At 45.5% G+C, this 21,404-nt stretch overlaps 11 non-coding genes and 2 pseudogenes across 11 annotated transcripts; all 13 read right to left on the reverse strand.

The window, feature by feature from the left end:
- Positions 1–591: 591 nt before the first annotated feature.
- On the reverse strand, positions 592–782 carry LOC141225854 (U2 spliceosomal RNA). Its single transcript, XR_012293089.1, has one exon. It is a non-coding gene; the product is annotated as a U2 spliceosomal RNA (small nuclear RNA).
- Positions 783–1,902: 1,120 nt separating this feature from the next.
- On the reverse strand, positions 1,903–2,024 carry LOC141226329 (U2 spliceosomal RNA; annotated as a pseudogene).
- A 5,532-nt stretch (positions 2,025–7,556) lies between these two features.
- On the reverse strand, positions 7,557–7,659 carry LOC141226324 (U2 spliceosomal RNA; annotated as a pseudogene).
- Positions 7,660–8,779: 1,120 nt separating this feature from the next.
- On the reverse strand, positions 8,780–8,970 carry LOC141226461 (U2 spliceosomal RNA). The gene has a single exon (XR_012293592.1). It is a non-coding gene; the product is annotated as a U2 spliceosomal RNA (small nuclear RNA).
- Positions 8,971–10,092: 1,122 nt separating this feature from the next.
- LOC141225855 (U2 spliceosomal RNA) lies at positions 10,093–10,283 on the reverse strand. The gene has a single exon (XR_012293090.1). It is a non-coding gene; the product is annotated as a U2 spliceosomal RNA (small nuclear RNA).
- Positions 10,284–11,404: 1,121 nt separating this feature from the next.
- LOC141226192 (U2 spliceosomal RNA) lies at positions 11,405–11,595 on the reverse strand. The gene has a single exon (XR_012293417.1). It is a non-coding gene; the product is annotated as a U2 spliceosomal RNA (small nuclear RNA).
- A 1,121-nt stretch (positions 11,596–12,716) lies between these two features.
- Positions 12,717–12,907, reverse strand: LOC141225857 (U2 spliceosomal RNA). The gene has a single exon (XR_012293091.1). It is a non-coding gene; the product is annotated as a U2 spliceosomal RNA (small nuclear RNA).
- Positions 12,908–14,029: 1,122 nt separating this feature from the next.
- Positions 14,030–14,220, reverse strand: LOC141225858 (U2 spliceosomal RNA). Its single transcript, XR_012293092.1, has one exon. It is a non-coding gene; the product is annotated as a U2 spliceosomal RNA (small nuclear RNA).
- Positions 14,221–15,340: 1,120 nt separating this feature from the next.
- LOC141225859 (U2 spliceosomal RNA) lies at positions 15,341–15,531 on the reverse strand. Its single transcript, XR_012293093.1, has one exon. It is a non-coding gene; the product is annotated as a U2 spliceosomal RNA (small nuclear RNA).
- A 1,122-nt stretch (positions 15,532–16,653) lies between these two features.
- LOC141225860 (U2 spliceosomal RNA) lies at positions 16,654–16,844 on the reverse strand. Its single transcript, XR_012293094.1, has one exon. It is a non-coding gene; the product is annotated as a U2 spliceosomal RNA (small nuclear RNA).
- Positions 16,845–17,963: 1,119 nt separating this feature from the next.
- On the reverse strand, positions 17,964–18,154 carry LOC141225862 (U2 spliceosomal RNA). The gene has a single exon (XR_012293096.1). It is a non-coding gene; the product is annotated as a U2 spliceosomal RNA (small nuclear RNA).
- A 1,119-nt stretch (positions 18,155–19,273) lies between these two features.
- Positions 19,274–19,464, reverse strand: LOC141226325 (U2 spliceosomal RNA). The gene has a single exon (XR_012293525.1). It is a non-coding gene; the product is annotated as a U2 spliceosomal RNA (small nuclear RNA).
- Positions 19,465–20,585: 1,121 nt separating this feature from the next.
- Positions 20,586–20,776, reverse strand: LOC141225993 (U2 spliceosomal RNA). The gene has a single exon (XR_012293223.1). It is a non-coding gene; the product is annotated as a U2 spliceosomal RNA (small nuclear RNA).
- Positions 20,777–21,404: the final 628 nt, after the last annotated feature.

The following is a 21,404-nucleotide window of genomic DNA, read 5'->3' on the forward strand; positions in this document are numbered from 1 at the left end:
CACAGACTAATCAACCAAACTTTTTGGGTTGGTTTCTCTTTTATAGTCTGCAGGCATTAAATGAAAGAAGTCAGTGTTCCAGCAGAGGGAGACAACGTTTCAGAAAAGGCATTGTAGCAAACCAAAAAAGAAATTTTAAGCGCAGCAGAGTAACCAGCTCACATACCTGTTAGCTCAGGTGAGTTTAAAAGGCTGCTGTTGATAACAAGGGCATTTGCTAAATAGATGGTGTGTGTGCAACAATATACTGAAAGGTCAATTATATTGTGCAGCTTATCTCACCACCTGTAGTTATTTAGGTGAAAGCTCCAAAATGCTTGCCTAATATGTCTGTTTATCCAAAAGGAAGTATAGAGGGAGAGCTAGATAGATAGCATTGCATTACATTACATTACATGGCAATGCAATGCACAGTTGCTGAAGTTGAACCAAAATGAGCTTGTCATCTGGCTTCTGCAACTTTTAACATGAAAAATCCAATGAGGAGAAGAAAAGCAAAGCCAAAGAGTCCATCCCAAAATCCGACAAACAAGCAAAATGAACAAAAAGCATTGAATTCAATTCTTTCTGATTTTAGAAACTGCATTAAAGAAGGGGTGCACCGGTCCTGGAGATACTGCAATACCAGGTCAATGCGTGGAGTGGACAGAGCAAGCTCTTTTTCCATCTCCCTGTTCTAAAAATCCATTTAATATATGGTCCCCAGATAGGGGACGTATCAGATATTAAACTGATAAGAACAGATACTACACTTGATCTTAGCCAAAAGGCCGAGAAGCGATAACCAGAATTGGTTTCCGACTACGGTGCCACCCAAGGATTCTGAAAAGTCCATTTGTGGAGATGGCCACCTGGACTCCCGTTAAGAAGACATGCTGTCAACCTCTAGATCCCTCACATGCCTGCACTTTTCGGCTTGCTGCTGCTGCAATCCACGCGTTTTAGATCTGCATAACTCCACCTCTTTTAGCACAGTACCCTCAACCCCCGGCTGTTCCCACCCGCCTCAACACCGTTGGAAGGGAGGAGAACCAATTAAGGCGGGGGGGGGGTGGAACGAGCAGCTGTCTACCCTTAGCAGGAGGGTTGCTGATTAATTACCTCTCCTGCTGCTGCTGCTGCTGGCTGTCCAGCAGCAGACTGAAGGTGGCTGCTGCTGTGCGCAGGTATATAAAGGCTCAGAGCCTATTATGACACGCGCAGCCAGCGTTCCATTGCCACATTCCGTCTACTGCAGGCGGGATACCTGGATGGCTGAATGTCACTGAGAAGCTCACAGAGACCGCCATAAGCAACAGTTTAAAAGAATGCCACAGACTAATCAACCAAACTTTTTGGGTTGGTTTCTCTTTTATAGTCTGCAGGCATTAAATGAAAGAAGTCAGTGTTCCAGCAGAGGGAGACAACGTTTCAGAAAAGGCATTGTAGCAAACCAAAAAAGAAATTTTAAGCGCAGCAGAGTAACCAGCTCACATACCTGTTAGCTCAGGTGAGTTTAAAAGGCTGCTGTTGATAACAAGGGCCTTTGCTAAATAGATGGTGTGTGTGCAACAATATACTGAAAGGTCAATTATATTGTGCAGCTTATCTCACCACCTGTAGTTATTTAGGTGAAAGCTCCAAAATGCTTGCCTAATATGTCTGTTTATCCAAAAGGAAGTATAGAGGGAGAGCTAGATAGATAGCATTGCATTACATTACATTACATGGCAATGCAATGCACAGTTGCTGAAGTTGAACCAAAATGAGCTTGTCATCTGGCTTCTGCAACTTTTAACATGAAAAATCCAATGAGGAGAAGAAAAGCAAAGCCAAAGAGTCCATCCCAAAATCCGACAAACAAGCAAAATGAACAAAAAGCATTGAATTCAATTCTTTCTGATTTTAGAAACTGCATTAAAGAAGGGGTGCACCGGTCCTGGAGATACTGCAATACCAGGTCAATGCGTGGAGTGGACAGAGCAAGCTCTTTTTCCATCTCCCTGTTCTAAAAATCCATTTAATATATGGTCCCCAGTAGAGATGAGCGGTGTTCGACTAGAACTGTTCGCCAATCTCAAATTCGAGCTGTTTTGGGCGGTGTTCGAGTTGTTCGACGAACCCGAACGATTTGCAAAAAATTCGGCTGTTCGAGGTTATGTTCGATAACTGTTCGTGCACCAAAAGCGTGTCCTGCATGTCTGGCGCTATTTAGAGCACCAATCATGCAGGGATTGTCTGCCACTCACTGTAATGCCACAGCCATGGAGGTTGTGGCATTACAGTGATTGCCCAAATCGATGGGAACAGTGCCAACAGTGAAACATGAAAAGCCGGCAATTCAGCAGCGGCATACACCGGTACCCGACAATTTAGAACCGAAAGAATAGAGCTTCACACATAGATTAGATAGATAGAAACATGTCAGTCACATATATATGAAGTACAGTGACAGTGTTGCTTACTGTACTTGTCATTTAGCGTAAAGGATTTATCAAAAAAAATATTAGTGTTTTCATGCACCGTCTCTTTAAAAAAGCCGGCCGGCAATTCAGCAGCGGTACCCGACAATTTAGAATAGAAGGAATAGAGAATCACACATAGATTAGATAGATAGAAACATGTCAGTCACATATATATGAAGTACAGTGACAGTATTGCTTACTGTACTTGTCATTTAGTGTAAAGGATTTAATAAAAAAAATAATAGTGTTTTCATGCACTGTCTCTTTAAGAAAGCCGGCCGGCAATTCAGCATCTGTACCCGACAATTTATAACAGACAGAATAGAGCTTCACACATAGATTAGATAGATAGAAACATGTCAGTCACATATATATGAAGTACAGTGATAGTGTTGGTTACTGTACTTGTCATTTAGTATTAAAATAAAGGATTTATTATTAAAAAAAATTGGCGTGGGGTTCCCCTTAATTTTAGGCTCTAGCGGAGGTTAAGCAGACAGCTGGGGCAGATGTTTGAAGCCTGGGAAGGGGGTAATACCCACGGAGCTTCCCAGGCTACTAATATCAGCCCCCAGCTGAATACATAGCCTTTACTAGCTATTAAAATGGGGGACCCACCCAAAAAAAATGACGTGGGGTCCCCCCTAATTTAATAGCTAGCAAAGGCTAGGCAGACAGCTGGGGGCTGATATTAATAGCCCAGGAAGGGAGCCATGAATATTGGCCCCCTCCCAGGCTAGAAACACCAGCCGTCAGCCGCCCCAGAAATGGCGCATTCATAGGATGCGCCAATTCTGGCACTTAGCCTCGCTCTTCCACGCTGCCCTGTAGCGGTGGCAGGGGGTAATAGGGCTGGGGTTGATGTCAGCTTATAATGCCAGCTGACATCAAGCCCAGGTTAGTAATGGAGAGGCGTCTATAAGACACCCCCATTACTAACCCCATAGTCAAAGTTAAAAAAAACACAAACACCCAGAATAAAGTCCTTTAATTGAAATAAACACACAATTCTTTATTGTTCTAAATTAAACCATACTTACCATCACGCCCATTCCAGCTGAAGCCAACGATCTCCTGCAATAAAAGAAAAATAATAAACCAACCTCATCCTTACCTTTCCATGGTTCCCACGACAGCTTCAGCTCTGCTACATCGAGATGACAGGCTGGACCGCAGCAGAACGCTGCCATCCAGCCTGTCATCCCGCAGACACTGAGAAGAGCAGGCATGCTTGCGCTCCTCAGTGTCTCGCTGTGACGGCATCCAGATGAGCCGAGGTCATGTCCAATGAACTCGGCTCACCTCCTGCACGTCACTGACAGCGTGGGAGAATTCTCACGCTGAAGCGCTGAGTGCAGGAGAATTTTCCCACGCTGTCAGTGAGGTGCATGAGGTGAGCTGAGTTCATTGGACATGAGCTCACCTCATGCACGTCACTGACAGCGTGGGAGAATTCTCCTGCACTCAGCGCTTCAGCGTGAGAATTCTCCCACGCTGTCAGTGACGTGCATGAGGTGAGCCGAGTTCATTGGACATGACCTCGGCTCATCTGGATGCCGTCACAGCGAGACACTGAGGAGCGCAAGCATGTCTGCTCTTCTCAGTGTCTGCGGGATGACAGGCTGGATGGCAGCGTTCTGCTGCGGTCCAGCCTGTCATCTCGATGTAGCAGAGCTGAAGCTGTCGTGGGAACCATGGAAAGGTAAGGATGAGGTTGGTTTATTATTTTTCTTTTATTGCAGGAGATCGTTGGCTTCAGCTGGAATGGGCGTGATGGTAAGTATGGTTTAATTTAGAACAATAAAGAATTGTGTGTTTATTTCAATTAAAGGACTTTATTCTGGGTGTTGTGTTTTTTTTAAATACTTTACTAGAAATTCATGGCGGTCATGTCTAATACTGGCGTGACCCCATGAATTTTGGGCTTGGGGCCAGCTGATAATACCAAGCTGGCCCTAACCCCTTTATTACCCAGTGAGCCACCGCACCAGGGCCCTGGATGAGTTGGGTACAGCGCCAGAAGATGGCGCTTCTATGAACGCGCCATTTTCCGGGGTGGCTGCGGACTGCAATTTGCAGCGGGGGGGGGCCCAGAAAGCTTGGGCCTCCCTGCGCTGCAGATTCCAGACCCCAGCTGCCTAGTTGTACCTGGCTGGACACAAAAATAGGGCGAAGCCCCACGTATTTTTTTTTTAATTATTTCATGAAATTCATGAAATAATTAAAAAAAAAAGGCCTTCCCTATATTGTTGTGTCCGGCCAGGTACAAATAGTCAGCTGGTGGTTGGGGGCAGCCCGTTCCTGCCTGCTGTACCTGGCTGGACATAAATATAGTGCGAAGCCCCGCGTCAATTTTTTTTAATTATTTCATGAAATTCATGAAATAATTAAGAAAAAAAGGCCTTCCCTATATTGTTGTGTCCGGCCAGGTACAAATAGGCAGCTGGTGGTTGGGGGCAGCCCATTCCTGCCTGCTGTACCTGGCTGGACACAAATATAGTGCGAAGCCCCACTTCAATTTTTTTAAATTATTTCAGGAAATTCATGAAATAATTAAAAAAAAATTGACGTGGGGCTTCGCACTATATTTGTGTCCAGTCAGGTGCAGCAGGCAGGAACGGGCTGCCCCCAACCACCAGCTGCCTATTTGTACCTGGCCGGACACAACAATATAGGGAAGCCCTTTTTTTCTTAATTATTTCATGAAATAATTTAAAGAAAATTGACGTGGGGCTTCGCCCTGTTTTTGTGTCCAGCCAGGTACAACTAGGCAGCTGGGGGCTGGAATCCGCAGCGCAGGGAGGCCCAAGCTTTCTGGGCCACCCCCGCTGCAAATTGCAGTCCGCAGCCACCCCGGAAAATGGCGCGTTCATAGAAGCGCCATCTTCTGGCGCTGTACCCAACTCATCCAGGGCCCTGATGCGGTGGCTCACTGGGTAATAAAGGGGTTAGGGCCAGCTTGGCATTATCAGCTGGCCCTAAGCCCAAAATTCATGGGGTCACGCCAATATTAGACATGACCACCATGAATTTCTAGTAAAGTATTTAAAAAAAACACAACACCCAGAAAAAAGTCCTTTAATTGAAATAAACACACAATTCTTTATTGTTCTAAATTAAACCATACTTACCATCAGCCCATTCCAGCTGAAGCCAACGATCTCCTGAAATAAAAGAAAAATAATAAAGCAACATCATCCTTACCTTTCCATGGTTCCCATGACAGCTTCAGCTCTGCTACATCGAGATGACAGGCTGGACCGCAGCAGAACGCCGCCATCCAGCCTGTCATCCCGCAGACACTGAGAAGCGCAGGCTTGCTTGCGCTCCACAGTGTCTCTCTGTGAGGGCATCCAGATGAGCCGAGTTAATGTCCAATGAACTCGGCTCACCTCATGCACGTCACTGACAGCGTGGGAAAATTCTCCTGCACTCAGCGCTTCAGCGTGGGAGAATTCTCACACTGAAGCGCTGAGTGCAGGAGAATTCTCCCACGCTGTCAGTGACGTGCAGGAGGTGAGCTGAGTTCATTGGACATGAGCTCACCTTATGCACTTCACTGACAGCGTGGGAAAATTCTCCTGCACTCAGCGCTTCAGCGTGGGAGAATTCTCACGCTGAAGCGCTGAGTGCAGGAGAATTCTCCCACGCTGTCAGTGACGTGCAGGAGGTGAGCTGAGTTCATTGGACATGAACTCGTCTCATCTTTATGCCGTCACAGCCAGACACTGCAGAGCGCAAGCATGCCTGCGCTTCTCAGTGTCTGCGGGATGACAGGCTGGATGGCGGCGTTCTGCTGCGGTCCAGCCTGTCATCTCGATGTAGCAGAGCTGAAGCTGTCGTGGGAACCATGGAAAGGTAAGGATGAGGTTGCTTTATTATTTTTCTTTTATTGCAGGAGATCGTTGGCTTCAGCTGGAATGGGCGTGATGGTAAGTATGGTTTAATTTAGAACAATAAAGGATTGTGTCTTTATTTCAATTAAAGGACTTTATTCTGGGTGTTTGTGTTTTCTTTTAACTTTGACTATGGGGTTAGTAATGGGGGTGTCTTATAGACGCCTCTCCATTACTAACCTGGGCTTGATGTCAGCTGGCATTATAAGCTGACATCAACCCCAGCCCTATTACCCCCTGCCACCGCTACAGGGCAGCGTGGAAGAGCGAGGCTAAGTGCCAGAATTGGCGCATCCTATGAATGCGCCATTTCTGGGGCGGCTGACGGCTGGTGTTTCTAGCCTGGGAGGGGGCCAATATTCATGGCTCCCTTCCTGGGCTATTAATATCAGCCCCCAGCTGTCTGCCTAGCCTTTGCTAGCTATTAAATTAGGGGGGACCCCACGTCATTTTTTTTTTGGGTCCCCCATTTTAATAGCTAGTAAAGGCTATGTATTCAGCTGGGGGCTGATATTAGTAGCCTGGGAAGCTCCGTGGGTATTACCCCCTTCCCAGGCTTCAAACATCTGCCCCAGCTGTCTGCTTAACCTCCGCTAGAGACTAAAATTAAGGGGAACCCCACGCCAATTTTTTTTAATAATAAATCCTTTATTTTAATACTAAATGACAAGTACAGTAACCAACACTGTCACTGTGCTTCATATATATGTGACTGACATGTTTCTATCTATCTAATCTATGTGTGAAGCTCTATTCTGTCTGTTATAAATTGTCGGGTACAGATGCTGAATTGCCGGCCGGCTTTTTTAAAGAGACAGTGCATGAAAACACTATTATATTTTTTAATAAATCCTTTACACTAAATGACAAGTACAGTAAGCAACACTGTCACTGTACTTCATATATATGTGACTGACATGTTTCTATCTATCTAATCTATGTGTGAGGCTCTATTCCTTCTTGTCTAAATTGTCGGGTACCGGTGTATGCCGCTGCTGAATTGCCGGCCGGCTTTTTTAAAGAAAGCGTCTTCTGAGCAGTTTGTCAGCTTTTGGACACCTTTGAAGGTGTTTTCTATGTGTTTCTATGTGTTTTTGTTTGCCTGCCATTGGTTTTAACGGTGTTCGACGGTGTTCTAAGGTGTTCGACGAACAGTTCGACGAACAGTTCCTCGAACATCCCGGTGTTCGACGAACCGAACCGAACCCGAACACTACGGGGGTGGCTCAACACTAGTCCCCAGATAGGGGACGTATCAGATATTAAACTGATAAGAACAGATACTACACTTGATCTTAGCCAAAAGGCCGAGAAGCGATAACCAGAATTGGTTTCCGACTACGGTGCCACCCAAGGATTCTGAAAAGTCCATTTGTGGAGATGGCCACCTGGACTCCCGTTAAGAAGACATGCTGTCAACCTCTAGATCCCTCACATGCCTGCACTTTTCGGCTTGCTGCTGCTGCAATCCACGCGTTTTAGATCTGCATAACTCCACCTCTTTTAGCACAGTACCCTCAACCCCCGGCTGTTCCCACCCGCCTCAACACCGTTGGAAGGGAGGAGAACCAATTAAGGCGGGGGGGGGGTGGAACGAGCAGCTGTCTACCCTTAGCAGGAGGGTTGCTGATTAATTACCTCTCCTGCTGCTGCTGCTGCTGGCTGTCCAGCAGCAGACTGAAGGTGGCTGCTGCTGTGCGCAGGTATATAAAGGCTCAGAGCCTATTATGACACGCGCAGCCAGCGTTCCATTGCCACATTCCGTCTACTGCAGGCGGGATACCTGGATGGCTGAATGTCACTGAGAAGCTCACAGAGACCGCCATAAGCAACAGTTTAAAAGAATGCCACAGACTAATCAACCAAACTTTTTGGGTTGGTTTCTCTTTTATAGTCTGCAGGCATTAAATGAAAGAAGTCAGTGTTCCAGCAGAGGGAGACAACGTTTCAGAAAAGGCATTGTAGCAAACCAAAAAAGAAATTTTAAGCGCAGCAGAGTAACCAGCTCACATACCTGTTAGCTCAGGTGAGTTTAAAAGGCTGCTGTTGATAACAAGGGCATTTGCTAAATAGATGGTGTGTGTGCAACAATATACTGAAAGGTCAATTATATTGTGCAGCTTATCTCACCACCTGTAGTTATTTAGGTGAAACCTCCAAAATGCTTGCCTAATATGTCTGTTTATCCAAAAGGAAGTATAGAGGGAGAGCTAGATAGATAGCATTGCATTACATTACATTACATGGCAATGCAATGCACAGTTGCTGAAGTTGAACCAAAATGAGCTTGTCATCTGGCTTCTGCAACTTTTAACATGAAAAATCCAATGAGGAGAAGAAAAGCAAAGCCAAAGAGTCCATCCCAAAATCCGACAAACAAGCAAAATGAACAAAAAGCATTGAATTCAATTCTTTCTGATTTTAGAAACTGCATTAAAGAAGGGGTGCACCGGTCCTGGAGATACTGCAATACCAGGTCAATGCGTGGAGTGGACAGAGCAAGCTCTTTTTTCATCTCCCTGTTCTAAAAATCCATTTAATATATGGTCCCCAGATAGGGGACGTATCAGATATTAAACTGATAAGAACAGATACTACACTTGATCTTAGCCAAAAGGCCGAGAAGCGATAACCAGAATTGGTTTCCGACTACGGTGCCACCCAAGGATTCTGAAAAGTCCATTTGTGGAGATGGCCACCTGGACTCCCGTTAAGAAGACATGCTGTCAACCTCTAGATCCCTCACATGCCTGCACTTTTCGGCTTGCTGCTGCTGCAATCCACGCGTTTTAGATCTGCATAACTCCACCTCTTTTAGCACAGTACCCTCAACCCCCGGCTGTTCCCACCCGCCTCAACACCGTTGGAAGGGAGGAGAACCAATTAAGGCGGGGGGGGGGGGTGGAACGAGCAGCTGTCTACCCTTAGCAGGAGGGTTGCTGATTAATTACCTCTCCTGCTGCTGCTGCTGCTGGCTGTCCAGCAGCAGACTGAAGGTGGCTGCTGCTGTGCGCAGGTATATAAAGGCTCAGAGCCTATTATGACACGCGCAGCCAGCGTTCCATTGCCACATTCCGTCTACTGCAGGCGGGATACCTGGATGGCTGAATGTCACTGAGAAGCTCACAGAGACCGCCATAAGCAACAGTTTAAAAGAATGCCACAGACTAATCAACCAAACTTTTTGGGTTGGTTTCTCTTTTATAGTCTGCAGGCATTAAATGAAAGAAGTCAGTGTTCCAGCAGAGGGAGACAACGTTTCAGAAAAGGCATTGTAGCAAACCAAAAAAGAAATTTTAAGCGCAGCAGAGTAACCAGCTCACATACCTGTTAGCTCAGGTGAGTTTAAAAGGCTGCTGTTGATAACAAGGGAATTTGCTAAATAGATGGTGTGTGTGCAACAATATACTGAAAGGTCAATTATATTGTGCAGCTTATCTCACCACCTGTAGTTATTTAGGTGAAAGCTCCAAAATGCTTGCCTAATATGTCTGTTTATCCAAAAGGAAGTATAGAGGGAGAGCTAGATAGATAGCATTGCATTACATTACATTACATGGCAATGCAATGCACAGTTGCTGAAGTTGAACCAAAATGAGCTTGTCATCTGGCTTCTGCAACTTTTAACATGAAAAATCCAATGAGGAGAAGAAAAGCAAAGCCAAAGTGTCCATCCCAAAATCCGACAAACAAGCAAAATGAACAAAAAGCATTGAATTCAATTCTTTCTGATTTTAGAAACTGCATTAAAGAAGGGGTGCACCGGTCCTGGAGATACTGCAATACCAGGTCAATGCGTGGAGTGGACAGAGCAAGCTCTTTTTCCATCTCCCTGTTCTAAAAATCCATTTAATATATGGTCCCCAGATAGGGGACGTATCAGATATTAAACTGATAAGAACAGATACTACACTTGATCTTAGCCAAAAGGCCGAGAAGCGATAACCAGAATTGGTTTCCGACTACGGTGCCACCCAAGGATTCTGAAAAGTCCATTTGTGGAGATGGCCACCTGGACTCCCGTTAAGAAGACATGCTGTCAACCTCTAGATCCCTCACATGCCTGCACTTTTCGGCTTGCTTCTGCTGCAATCCACGCGTTTTAGATCTGCATAACTCCACCTCTTTTAGCACAGTACCCTCAACCCCCGGCTGTTCCCACCCGCCTCAACACCGTTGGAAGGGAGGAGAACCAATTAAGGCGGGGGGGGGGGTGGAACGAGCAGCTGTCTACCCTTAGCAGGAGGGTTGCTGATTAATTACCTCTCCTGCTGCTGCTGCTGCTGGCTGTCCAGCAGCAGACTGAAGGTGGCTGCTGCTGTGCGCAGGTATATAAAGGCTCAGAGCCTATTATGACACGCGCAGCCAGCGTTCCATTGCCACATTCCGTCTACTGCAGGCGGGATACCTGGATGGCTGAATGTCACTGAGAAGCTCACAGAGACCGCCATAAGCAACAGTTTAAAAGAATGCCACAGACTAATCAACCAAACTTTTTGGGTTGTTTTCTCTTTTATAGTCTGCAGGCATTAAATGAAAGAAGTCAGTGTTCCAGCAGAGGGAGACAACGTTTCAGAAAAGGCATTGTAGCAAACCAAAAAAGAAATTTTAAGCGCAGCAGAGTAACCAGCTCACATACCTGTTAGCTCAGGTGAGTTTAAAAGGCTGCTGTTGATAACAAGGGCATTTGCTAAATAGATGGTGTGTGTGCAACAATATACTGAAAGGTCAATTATATTGTGCAGCTTATCTCACCACCTGTAGTTATTTAGGTGAAAGCTCCAAAATGCTTGCCTAATATGTCTGTTTATCCAAAAGGAAGTATAGAGGGAGAGCTAGATAGATAGCATTGCATTACATTACATTACATGGCAATGCAATGCACAGTTGCTGAAGTTGAACCAAAATGAGCTTGTCATCTGGCTTCTGCAACTTTTAACATGAAAAATCCAATGAGGAGAAGAAAAGCAAAGCCAAAGAGTCCATCCCAAAATCCGACAAACAAGCAAAATGAACAAAAAGCATTGAATTCAATTCTTTCTGATTTTAGAAACTGCATTAAAGAAGGGGTGCACCGGTCCTGGAGATACTGCAATACCAGGTCAATGCGTGGAGTGGACAGAGCAAGCTCTTTTTCCATCTCCCTGTTCTAAAAATCCATTTAATATATGGTCCCCAGATAGGGGACGTATCAGATATTAAACTGATAAGAACAGATACTACACTTGATCTTAGCCAAAAGGTCGAGAAGCGATAACCAGAATTGGTTTCCGACTACGGTGCCACCCAAGGATTCTGAAAAGTCCATTTGTGGAGATGGCCACCTGGACTCCCGTTAAGAAGACATGCTGACAACCTCTAGATCCCTCACATGCCTGCACTTTTCGGCTTGCTGCTGCTGCAATCCACGCGTTTTAGATCTGCATAACTCCACCTCTTTTAGCACAGTACCCTCAACCCCCGGCTGTTCCCACCCGCCTCAACACCGTTGGAAGGGAGGAGAACCAATTAAGGCGGGGGGGGGGGTGGAACGAGCAGCTGTCTACCCTTAGCAGGAGGGTTGCTGATTAATTACCTCTCCTGCTGCTGCTGCTGCTGGCTGTCCAGCAGCAGACTGAAGGTGGCTGCTGCTGTGCGCAGGTATATAAAGGCTCAGAGCCTATTATGACACGCGCAGCCAGCGTTCCATTGCCACATTCCGTCTACTGCAGGCGGGATACCTGGATGGCTGAATGTCACTGAGAAGCTCACAGAGACCGCCATAAGCAACAGTTTAAAAGAATGCCACAGACTAATCAACCTAACTTTTTGGGTTGGTTTCTCTTTTATAGTCTGCAGGCATTAAATGAAAGAAGTCAGTGTTCCAGCAGAGGGAGACAACGTTTCAGAAAAGGCATTGTAGCAAACCAAAAAAGAAATTTTAAGCGCAGCAGAGTAACCAGCTCACATACCTGTTAGCTCAGGTGAGTTTAAAAGGCTGCTGTTGATAACAAGGGCATTTGCTAAATAGATGGTGTGTGTGCAACAATATACTGAAAGGTCAATTATATTGTGCAGCTTATCTCACCACCTGTAGTTATTTAGGTGAAAGCTCCAAAATGCTTGCCTAATATGTCTGTTTATCCAAAAGGAAGTATAGAGGGAGAGCTAGATAGATAGCATTGCATTACATTACATTACATGGCAATGCAATGCACAGTTGCTGAAGTTGAACCAAAATGAGCTTGTCATCTGGCTTCTGCAACTTTTAACATGAAAAATCCAATGAGGAGAAGAAAAGCAAAGCCAAAGAGTCCATCCCAAAATCCGACAAACAAGCAAAATGAACAAAAAGCATTGAATTCAATTCTTTCTGATTTTAGAAACTGCATTAAAGAAGGGGTGCACCGGTCCTGGAGATACTGCAATACCAGGTCAATGCGTGGAGTGGACAGAGCAAGCTCTTTTTCCATCTCCCTGTTCTAAAAATCCATTTAATATATGGTCCCCAGATAGGGGACGTATCAGATATTAAACTGATAAGAACAGATACTACACTTGATCTTAGCCAAAAGGCCGAGAAGCGATAACCAGAATTGGTTTCCGACTACGGTGCCACCCAAGGATTCTGAAAAGTCCATTTGTGGAGATGGCCACCTGGACTCCCGTTAAGAAGACATGCTGTCAACCTCTAGATCCCTCACATGCCTGCACTTTTCGGCTTGCTGCTGCTGCAATCCACGCGTTTTAGATCTGCATAACTCCACCTCTTTTAGCACAGTACCCTCAACCCCCGGCTGTTCCCACCCGCCTCAACACCGTTGGAAGGGAGGAGAACCAATTAAGGCGGGGGGGGGGGGTGGAACGAGCAGCTGTCTACCCTTAGCAGGAGGGTTGCTGATTAATTACCTCTCCTGCTGCTGCTGCTGCTGGCTGTCCAGCAGCAGACTGAAGGTGGCTGCTCCTGTGCGCAGGTATATAAAGGCTCAGAGCCTATTATGACACGCGCAGCCAGCGTTCCATTGCCACATTCCGTCTACTGCAGGCGGGATACCTGGATGGCTGAATGTCACTGAGAAGCTCACAGAGACCGCCATAAGCAACAGTTTAAAAGAATGCCACAGACTAATCAACCAAACTTTTTGGGTTGGTTTCTCTTTTATAGTCTGCAGGCATTAAATGAAAGAAGTCAGTGTTCCAGCAGAGGGAGACAACGTTTCAGAAAAGGCATTGTAGCAAACCAAAAAAGAAATTTTAAGCGCAGCAGAGTAACCAGCTCACATACCTGTTAGCTCAGGTGAGTTTAAAAGGCTGCTGTTGATAACAAGGGCATTTGCTAAATAGATGGTGTGTGTGCAACAATATACTGAAAGGTCAATTATATTGTGCAGCTTATCTCACCACCTGTAGTTATTTAGGTGAAAGCTCCAAAATGCTTGCCTAATATGTCTGTTTATCCAAAAGGAAGTATAGAGGGAGAGCTAGATAGATAGCATTGCATTACATTACATTACATGGCAATGCAATGCACAGTTGCTGAAGTTGAACCAAAATGAGCTTGTCATCTGGCTTCTGCAACTTTTAACATGAAAAATCCAATGAGGAGAAGAAAAGCAAAGCCAAAGAGTCCATCCCAAAATCCGACAAACAAGCAAAATGAACAAAAAGCATTGAATTCAATTCTTTCTGATTTTAGAAACTGCATTAAAGAAGGGGTGCACCGGTCCTGGAGATACTGCAATACCAGGTCAATGCGTGGAGTGGACAGAGCAAGCTCTTTTTCCATCTCCCTGTTCTAAAAATCCATTTAATATATGGTCCCCAGATAGGGGACGTATCAGATATTAAACTGATAAGAACAGATACTACACTTGATCTTAGCCAAAAGGCCGAGAAGCGATAACCAGAATTGGTTTCCGACTACGGTGCCACCCAAGGATTCTGAAAAGTCCATTTGTGGAGATGGCCACCTGGACTCCCGTTAAGAAGACATGCTGTCAACCTCTAGATCCCTCACATGCCTGCACTTTTCGGCTTGCTGCTGCTGCAATCCACGCGTTTTAGATCTGCATAACTCCACCTCTTTTAGCACAGTACCCTCAACCCCCGGCTGTTCCCACCCGCCTCAACACCGTTGGAAGGGAGGAGAACCAATTAAGGCGGGGGGGGGGTGGAACGAGCAGCTGTCTACCCTTAGCAGGAGGGTTGCTGATTAATTACCTCTCCTGCTGCTGCTGCTGCTGGCTGTCCAGCAGCAGACTGAAGGTGGCTGCTGCTGTGCGCAGGTATATAAAGGCTCAGAGCCTATTATGACACGCGCAGCCAGCGTTCCATTGCCACATTCCGTCTACTGCAGGCGGGATACCTGGATGGCTGAATGTCACTGAGAAGCTCACAGAGACCGCCATAAGCAACAGTTTAAAAGAATGCCACAGACTAATCAACCAAACTTTTTGGGTTGGTTTCTCTTTTATAGTCTGCAGGCATTAAATGAAAGAAGTCAGTGTTCCAGCAGAGGGAGACAACGTTTCAGAAAAGGCATTGTAGCAAACCAAAAAAGAAATTTTAAGCGCAGCAGAGTAACCAGCTCACATACCTGTTAGCTCAGGTGAGTTTAAAAGGCTGCTGTTGATAACAAGGGCATTTGCTAAATAGATGGTGTGTGTGCAACAATATACTGAAAGGTCAATTATATTGTGCAGCTTATCTCACCACCTGTAGTTATTTAGGTGAAAGCTCCAAAATGCTTGCCTAATATGTCTGTTTATCCAAAAGGAAGTATAGAGGGAGAGCTAGATAGATAGCATTGCATTACATTACATTACATGGCAATGCAATGCACAGTTGCTGAAGTTGAACCAAAATGAGCTTGTCATCTGGCTTCTGCAACTTTTAACATGAAAAATCCAATGAGGAGAAGAAAAGCAAAGCCAAAGAGTCCATCCCAAAATCCGACAAACAAGCAAAATGAACAAAAAGCATTGAATTCAATTCTTTCTGATTTTAGAAACTGCATTAAAGAAGGGGTGCACCGGTCCTGGAGATACTGCAATACCAGGTCAATGCGTGGAGTGGACAGAGCAAGCTCTTTTTCCATCTCCCTGTTCTAAAAATCCATTTAATATATGGTCCCCAGATAGGGGACGTATCAGATATTAAACTGATAAGAACAGATACTACACTTGATCTTAGCCAAAAGGCCGAGAAGCGATAACCAGAATTGGTTTCCGACTACGGTGCCACCCAAGGATTCTGAAAAGTCCATTTGTGGAGATGGCCACCTGGACTCCCGTTAAGAAGACATGCTGTCAACCTCTAGATCCCTCACATGCCTGCACTTTTCGGCTTGCTGCTGCTGCAATCCACGCGTTTTAGATCTGGATAACTCCACCTCTTTTAGCACAGTACCCTCAACCCCCAGCTGTTCCCACCCGCCTCAACACCGTTGGAAGGGAGGAGAACCAATTAAGGCGGGGGGGGGGGGTGGAACGAGCAGCTGTCTACCCTTAGCAGGAGGGTTGCTGATTAATTACCTCTCCTGCTGCTGCTGCTGCTGGCTGTCCAGCAGCAGACTGAAGGTGGCTGCTGCTGTGCGCAGGTATATAAAGGCTCAGAGCCTATTATGACACGCGCAGCCAGCGTTCCATTGCCACATTCCGTCTACTGCAGGCGGGATACCTGGATGGCTGAATGTCACTGAGAAGCTCACAGAGACCGCCATAAGCAACAGTTTAAAAGAATGCCACAGACTAATCAACCAAACTTTTTGGGTTGGTTTCTCTTTTATAGTCTGCAGGCATTAAATGAAAGAAGTCAGTGTTCCAGCAGAGGGAGACAACGTTTCAGAAAAGGCATTGTAGCAAACCAAAAAAGAAATTTTAAGCGCAGCAGAGTAACCAGCTCACATACCTGTTAGCTCAGGTGAGTTTAAAAGGCTGCTGTTGATAACAAGGGCATTTGCTAAATAGATGGTGTGTGTGCAACAATATACTGAAAGGTCAATTATATTGTGCAGCTTATCTCACCACCTGTAGTTATTTAGGTGAAAGCTCCAAAATGCTTGCCTAATATGTCTGTTTATCCAAAAGGAAGTATAGAGGGAGAGCTAGATAGATAGCATTGCATTACATTACATTACATGGCAATGCAATGCACAGTTGCTGAAGTTGAACCAAAATGAGCTTGTCATCTGGCTTCTGCAACTTTTAACATGAAAAATCCAATGAGGAGAAGAAAAGCAAAGCCAAAGAGTCCATCCCAAAATCCGACAAACAAGCAAAATGAACAAAAAGCATTGAATTCAATTCTTTCTGATTTTAGAAACTGCATTAAAGAAGGGGTGCACCGGTCCTGGAGATACTGCAATACCAGGTCAATGCGTGGAGTGGACAGAGCAAGCTCTTTTTCCATCTCCCTGTTCTAAAAATCCATTTAATATATGGTCCCCAGATAGGGGACGTATCAGATATTAAACTGATAAGAACAGATACTACACTTGATCTTAGCCAAAAGGCCGAGAAGCGATAACCAGAATTGGTTTCCGACTATGGTGCCACCCAAGGATTCTGAAAAGTCCATTTGTGGAGATGGCCACCTGGACTCCCGTTAAGAAGACATGCTGTCAACCTCTAGATCCCTCACATGCCTGCACTTTTCGGCTTGCTGCTGCTGCAATCCACGCGTTTTAGATCTGCATAACTCCACCTCTTTTAGCACAGTACCCTCAACCCCCGGCTGTTCCCACCCGCCTCAACACCGTTGGAAGGGAGGAGAACCAATTAAGGCGGGGGGGGGTGGAACGAGCAGCTGTCTACCCTTAGCAGGAGGGTTGCTGATTAATTACCTCTCCTGCTGCTGCTGCTGCTGGCTGTCCAGCAGCAGACTGAAGGTGGCTGCTGCTGTGCGCAGGTATATAAAGGCTCAGAGCCTATTATGACACGCGCAGCCAGCGTTCCATTGCCACATTCCGTCTACTGCAGGCGGGATACCTGGATGGCTGAATGTCACTGAGAAGCTCACAGAGACCGCCATATGCAACAGTTTAAAAGAATGCCACAGACTAATCAACCAAACTTTTTGGGTTGGTTTCTCTTTTATAGTCTGCAGGCATTAAATGAAAGAAGTCAGTGTTCCAGCAGAGGGAGACAACGTTTCAGAAAAGGCATTGTAGCAAACCAAAAAAGAAATTTTAAGCGCAGCAGAGTAACCAGCTCACATACCTGTTAGCTCAGGTGAGTTTAAAAGGCTGCTGTTGATAACAAGGGCATTTGCTAAATAGATGGTGTGTGTGCAACAATATACTGAAAGGTCAATTATATTGTGCAGCTTATCTCACCACCTGTAGTTATTTAGGTGAAAGCTCCAAAATGCTTGCCTAATATGTCTGTTTATCCAAAAGGAAGTATAGAGGGAGAGCTAGATAGATAGCATTGCATTACATTTCATTACATGGCAATGCAATGCACAGTTGCTGAAGTTGAACCAAAATGAGCTTGTCATCTGGCTTCTGCAACTTTTAACATGAAAAATCCAATGAGGAGAAGTAAAGCAAAGCCAAAGAGTCCATCCCAAAATCCGACAAACAAGCAAAATGAACAAAAAGCATTGAATTCAATTCTTTCTGATTTTAGAAACTGCATTAAAGAAGGGGTGCACCGGTCCTGGAGATACTGCAATACCAGGTCAATGCGTGGAGTGGACAGAGCAAGCTCTTTTTCCATCTCCCTGTTCTAAAAATCCATTTAATATATGGTCCCCAGATAGGGGACGTATCAGATATTAAACTGATAAGAACAGATACTACACTTGATCTTAGCCAAAAGGCCGAGAAGCGATAACCAGAATTGGTTTCCGACTATGGTGCCACCCAAGGATTCTGAAAAGTCCATTTGTGGAGATGGCCACCTGGACTCCCGTTAAGAAGACATGCTGTCAACCTCTAGATCCCTCACATGCCTGCACTTTTCGGCTTGCTGCTGCTGCAATCCACGCGTTTTAGATCTGCATAACTCCACCTCTTTTAGCACAGTACCCTCAACCCCCGGCTGTTCCCACCCGCCTCAACACCGTTGGAAGGGAGGAGAACCAATTAAGGCGGGGGGGGGTGGAACGAGCAGCTGTCTACCCTTAGCAGGAGGGTTGCTGATTAATTACCTCTCCTGCTGCTGCTGCTGCTGGCTGTCCAGCAGCAGACTGAAGGTGGCTGCTGCTGTGCGCAGGTATATAAAGGCTCAGAGCCTATTATGACACGCGCAGCCAGCGTTCCATTGCCACATTCCGTCTACTGCAGGCGGGATACCTGGATGGCTGAATGTCACTGAGAAGCTCACAGAGACCGCCATATGCAACAGTTTAAAAGAATGCCACAGACTAATCAACCAAACTTTTTGGGTTGGTTTCTCTTTTATAGTCTGCAGGCATTAAATGAAAGAAGTCAGTGTTCCAGCAGAGGGAGACAACGTTTCAGAAAAGGCATTGTAGCAAACCAAAAAAGAAATTTTAAGCGCAGCAGAGTAACCAGCTCACATACCTGTTAGCTCAGGTGAGTTTAAAAGGCTGCTGTTGATAACAAGGGCATTTGCTAAATAGATGGTGTGTGTGCAACAATATACTGAAAGGTCAATTATATTGTGCAGCTTATCTCACCACCTGTAGTTATTTAGGTGAAAGCTCCAAAATGCTTGCCTAATATGTCTGTTTATCCAAAAGGAAGTATAGAGGGAGAGCTAGATAGATAGCATTGCATTACATTTCATTACATGGCAATGCAATGCACAGTTGCTGAAGTTGAACCAAAATGAGCTTGTCATCTGGCTTCTGCAACTTTTAACATGAAAAATCCAATGAGGAGAAGTAAAGCAAAGCCAAAGAGTCCATCCCAAAATCCGACAAACAGGCAAAATGAACAAAAAGCATTGAATTCAATTCTTTCTGATTTTAGAAACTGCATTAAAGAAGGGGTGCACCGGTCCTGGAGATACTGCAATACCAGGTCAATGCGTGGAGTGGACAGAGCAAGCTCTTTTTCCATCTCCCTGTTCTAAAAATCCATTTAATATATAGTCCCCAGATAGGGGACGTATCAGATATTAAACTGATAAGAACAGATACTACACTTGATCTTAGCCAAAAGGCCGAGAAGCGATAACCAGAATTCGTTTCCGACTACGGTGCCACCCAAGGATTCTGAAAAGTCCATTTGTGGAGATGGCCACCTGGACTCCCGTTAAGAAGACATGCTGTCAACCTCTAGATCCCTCACATGCCTGCACTTTTCGGCTTGCTGCTGCTGCAATCCACGCGTTTTAGATCTGCATAACTCCACCTCTTTTAGCACAGTACCCTCAACCCCCGGCTGTTCCCACCCGCCTCAACACGGTTGGAAGGGAGGAGAACCAATTAAGGCGGGGGGGGGGGTGGAACGAGCAGCTGTCTACCCTTAGCAGGAGGGTTGCTGATTAATTACCTCTCCTGCTGCTGCTGCTGCTGGCTGTCCAGCAGCAGACTGAAGGTGGCTGCTGCTGTGCGCAGGTATATAAAGGCTCAGAGCCTATTATGACACGCGCAGCCAGCGTTCCATTGCCACATTCCGTCTACTGCAGGCGGGATACCTGGATGGCTGAATGTCACTGAGAAGCTCACAGAGACCGCCATAAGCAACAGTTTAAAAGAATGCCACAGACTAATCAACCAAACTTTTTGGGTTGGTTTCTCTTTTATAGTCTGCAGGCATTAAATGAAAGAAGTCAGTGTTCCAGCAGAGGGAGACAACGTTTCAGAAAAGGCATTGTAGCAAACCAAAAAAGAAATTTTAAGCGCAGCAGAGTAACCAGCTCACATACCTGTTAGCTCAGGTGAGTTTAAAAGGCTGCTGTTGATAACAAGGGCATTTGCTAAATAGATGGTGTGTGTGCAACAATATACTGAAAGGTCAATTATATTGTGCAGCTTATCTCACCACCTGTAGTTATTTAGGTGAAAGCTCCAAAATGCTTGCCTAATATGTCTGTTTATCCAAAAGGAAGTATAGAGGGAGAGCTAGATAGATAGCATTGCATTACATTACATTACATGGCAATGCAATGCACAGTTGCTGAAGTTAAACCAAAATGAGCTTGTCATCTGGCTTCTGCAACTTTTAACATGAAAAATCCAATGAGGAGAAGAAAAGCAAAGCCAAAGTGTCCATCCCAAAATCCGACAAACAAGCAAAATGAACAAAAAGCATTGAATTCAATTCTTTCTGATTTTAGAAACTGCATTAAAGAAGGGGTGCATCGGTCCTGGAGATACTGCAATACCAGGTCAATGCGTGGAGTGGACAGAGCAAGCTCTTTTTCCATCTCCCTGTTCTAAAAATCCATTTAATATATGGTCCCCAGATAGGGGACGTATCAGATATTAAACTGATAAGAACAGATACTACACTTGATCTTAGCCAAAAGGCCGAGAAGCGATAACCAGAATTGGTTTCCGACTACGGTGCCACCCAAGGATTCTGAAAAGTCCATTTGTGGAGATGGCCACCTGGACTCCCGTTAAGAAGACATGCTGTCAACCTCTAGATCCCTCACATGCCTGCACTTTTCGGCTTGCTGCTGCTGCAATCCACGCGTTTTAGATCTGCATAACTCCACCTCTTTTAGCACAGTACCCTCAACCCCCGGCTGTTCCCACCCGCCTCAACACCGTTGGAAGGGAGGAGAACCAATTAAGGCGGGGGGGGGGTGGAACGAGCAGCTGTCTACCCTTAGCAGGAGGGTTGCTGATTAATTACCTCTCCTGCTGCTGCTGCTGCTGGCTGTCCAGCAGCAGACTGAAGGTGGCTGCTGCTGTGCGCAGGTATATAAAGGCTCAGAGCCTATTATGACACGCGCAGCCAGCGTTCCATTGCCACATTCCGTCTACTGCAGGCGGGATACCTGGATGGCTGAATGTCACTGAGAAGCTCACAGAGACCGCCATAAGCAACAGTTTAAAAGAATGCCACAGACTAATCAACCAAACTTTTTGGGTTGGTTTCTCTTTTATAGTCTGCAGGCATTAAATGAAAGAAGTCAGTGTTCCAGCAGAGGGAGACAACGTT

The sequence above is a fragment of the Phyllobates terribilis genome, unplaced genomic scaffold (assembly GCF_046119375.1).
Source record: "Phyllobates terribilis strain yellow unplaced genomic scaffold, ASM4611937v1 Scaffold_414__1_contigs__length_1644244, whole genome shotgun sequence".
In the NCBI taxonomy this organism is placed as follows: Eukaryota; Metazoa; Chordata; class Amphibia; order Anura; family Dendrobatidae; genus Phyllobates; species Phyllobates terribilis.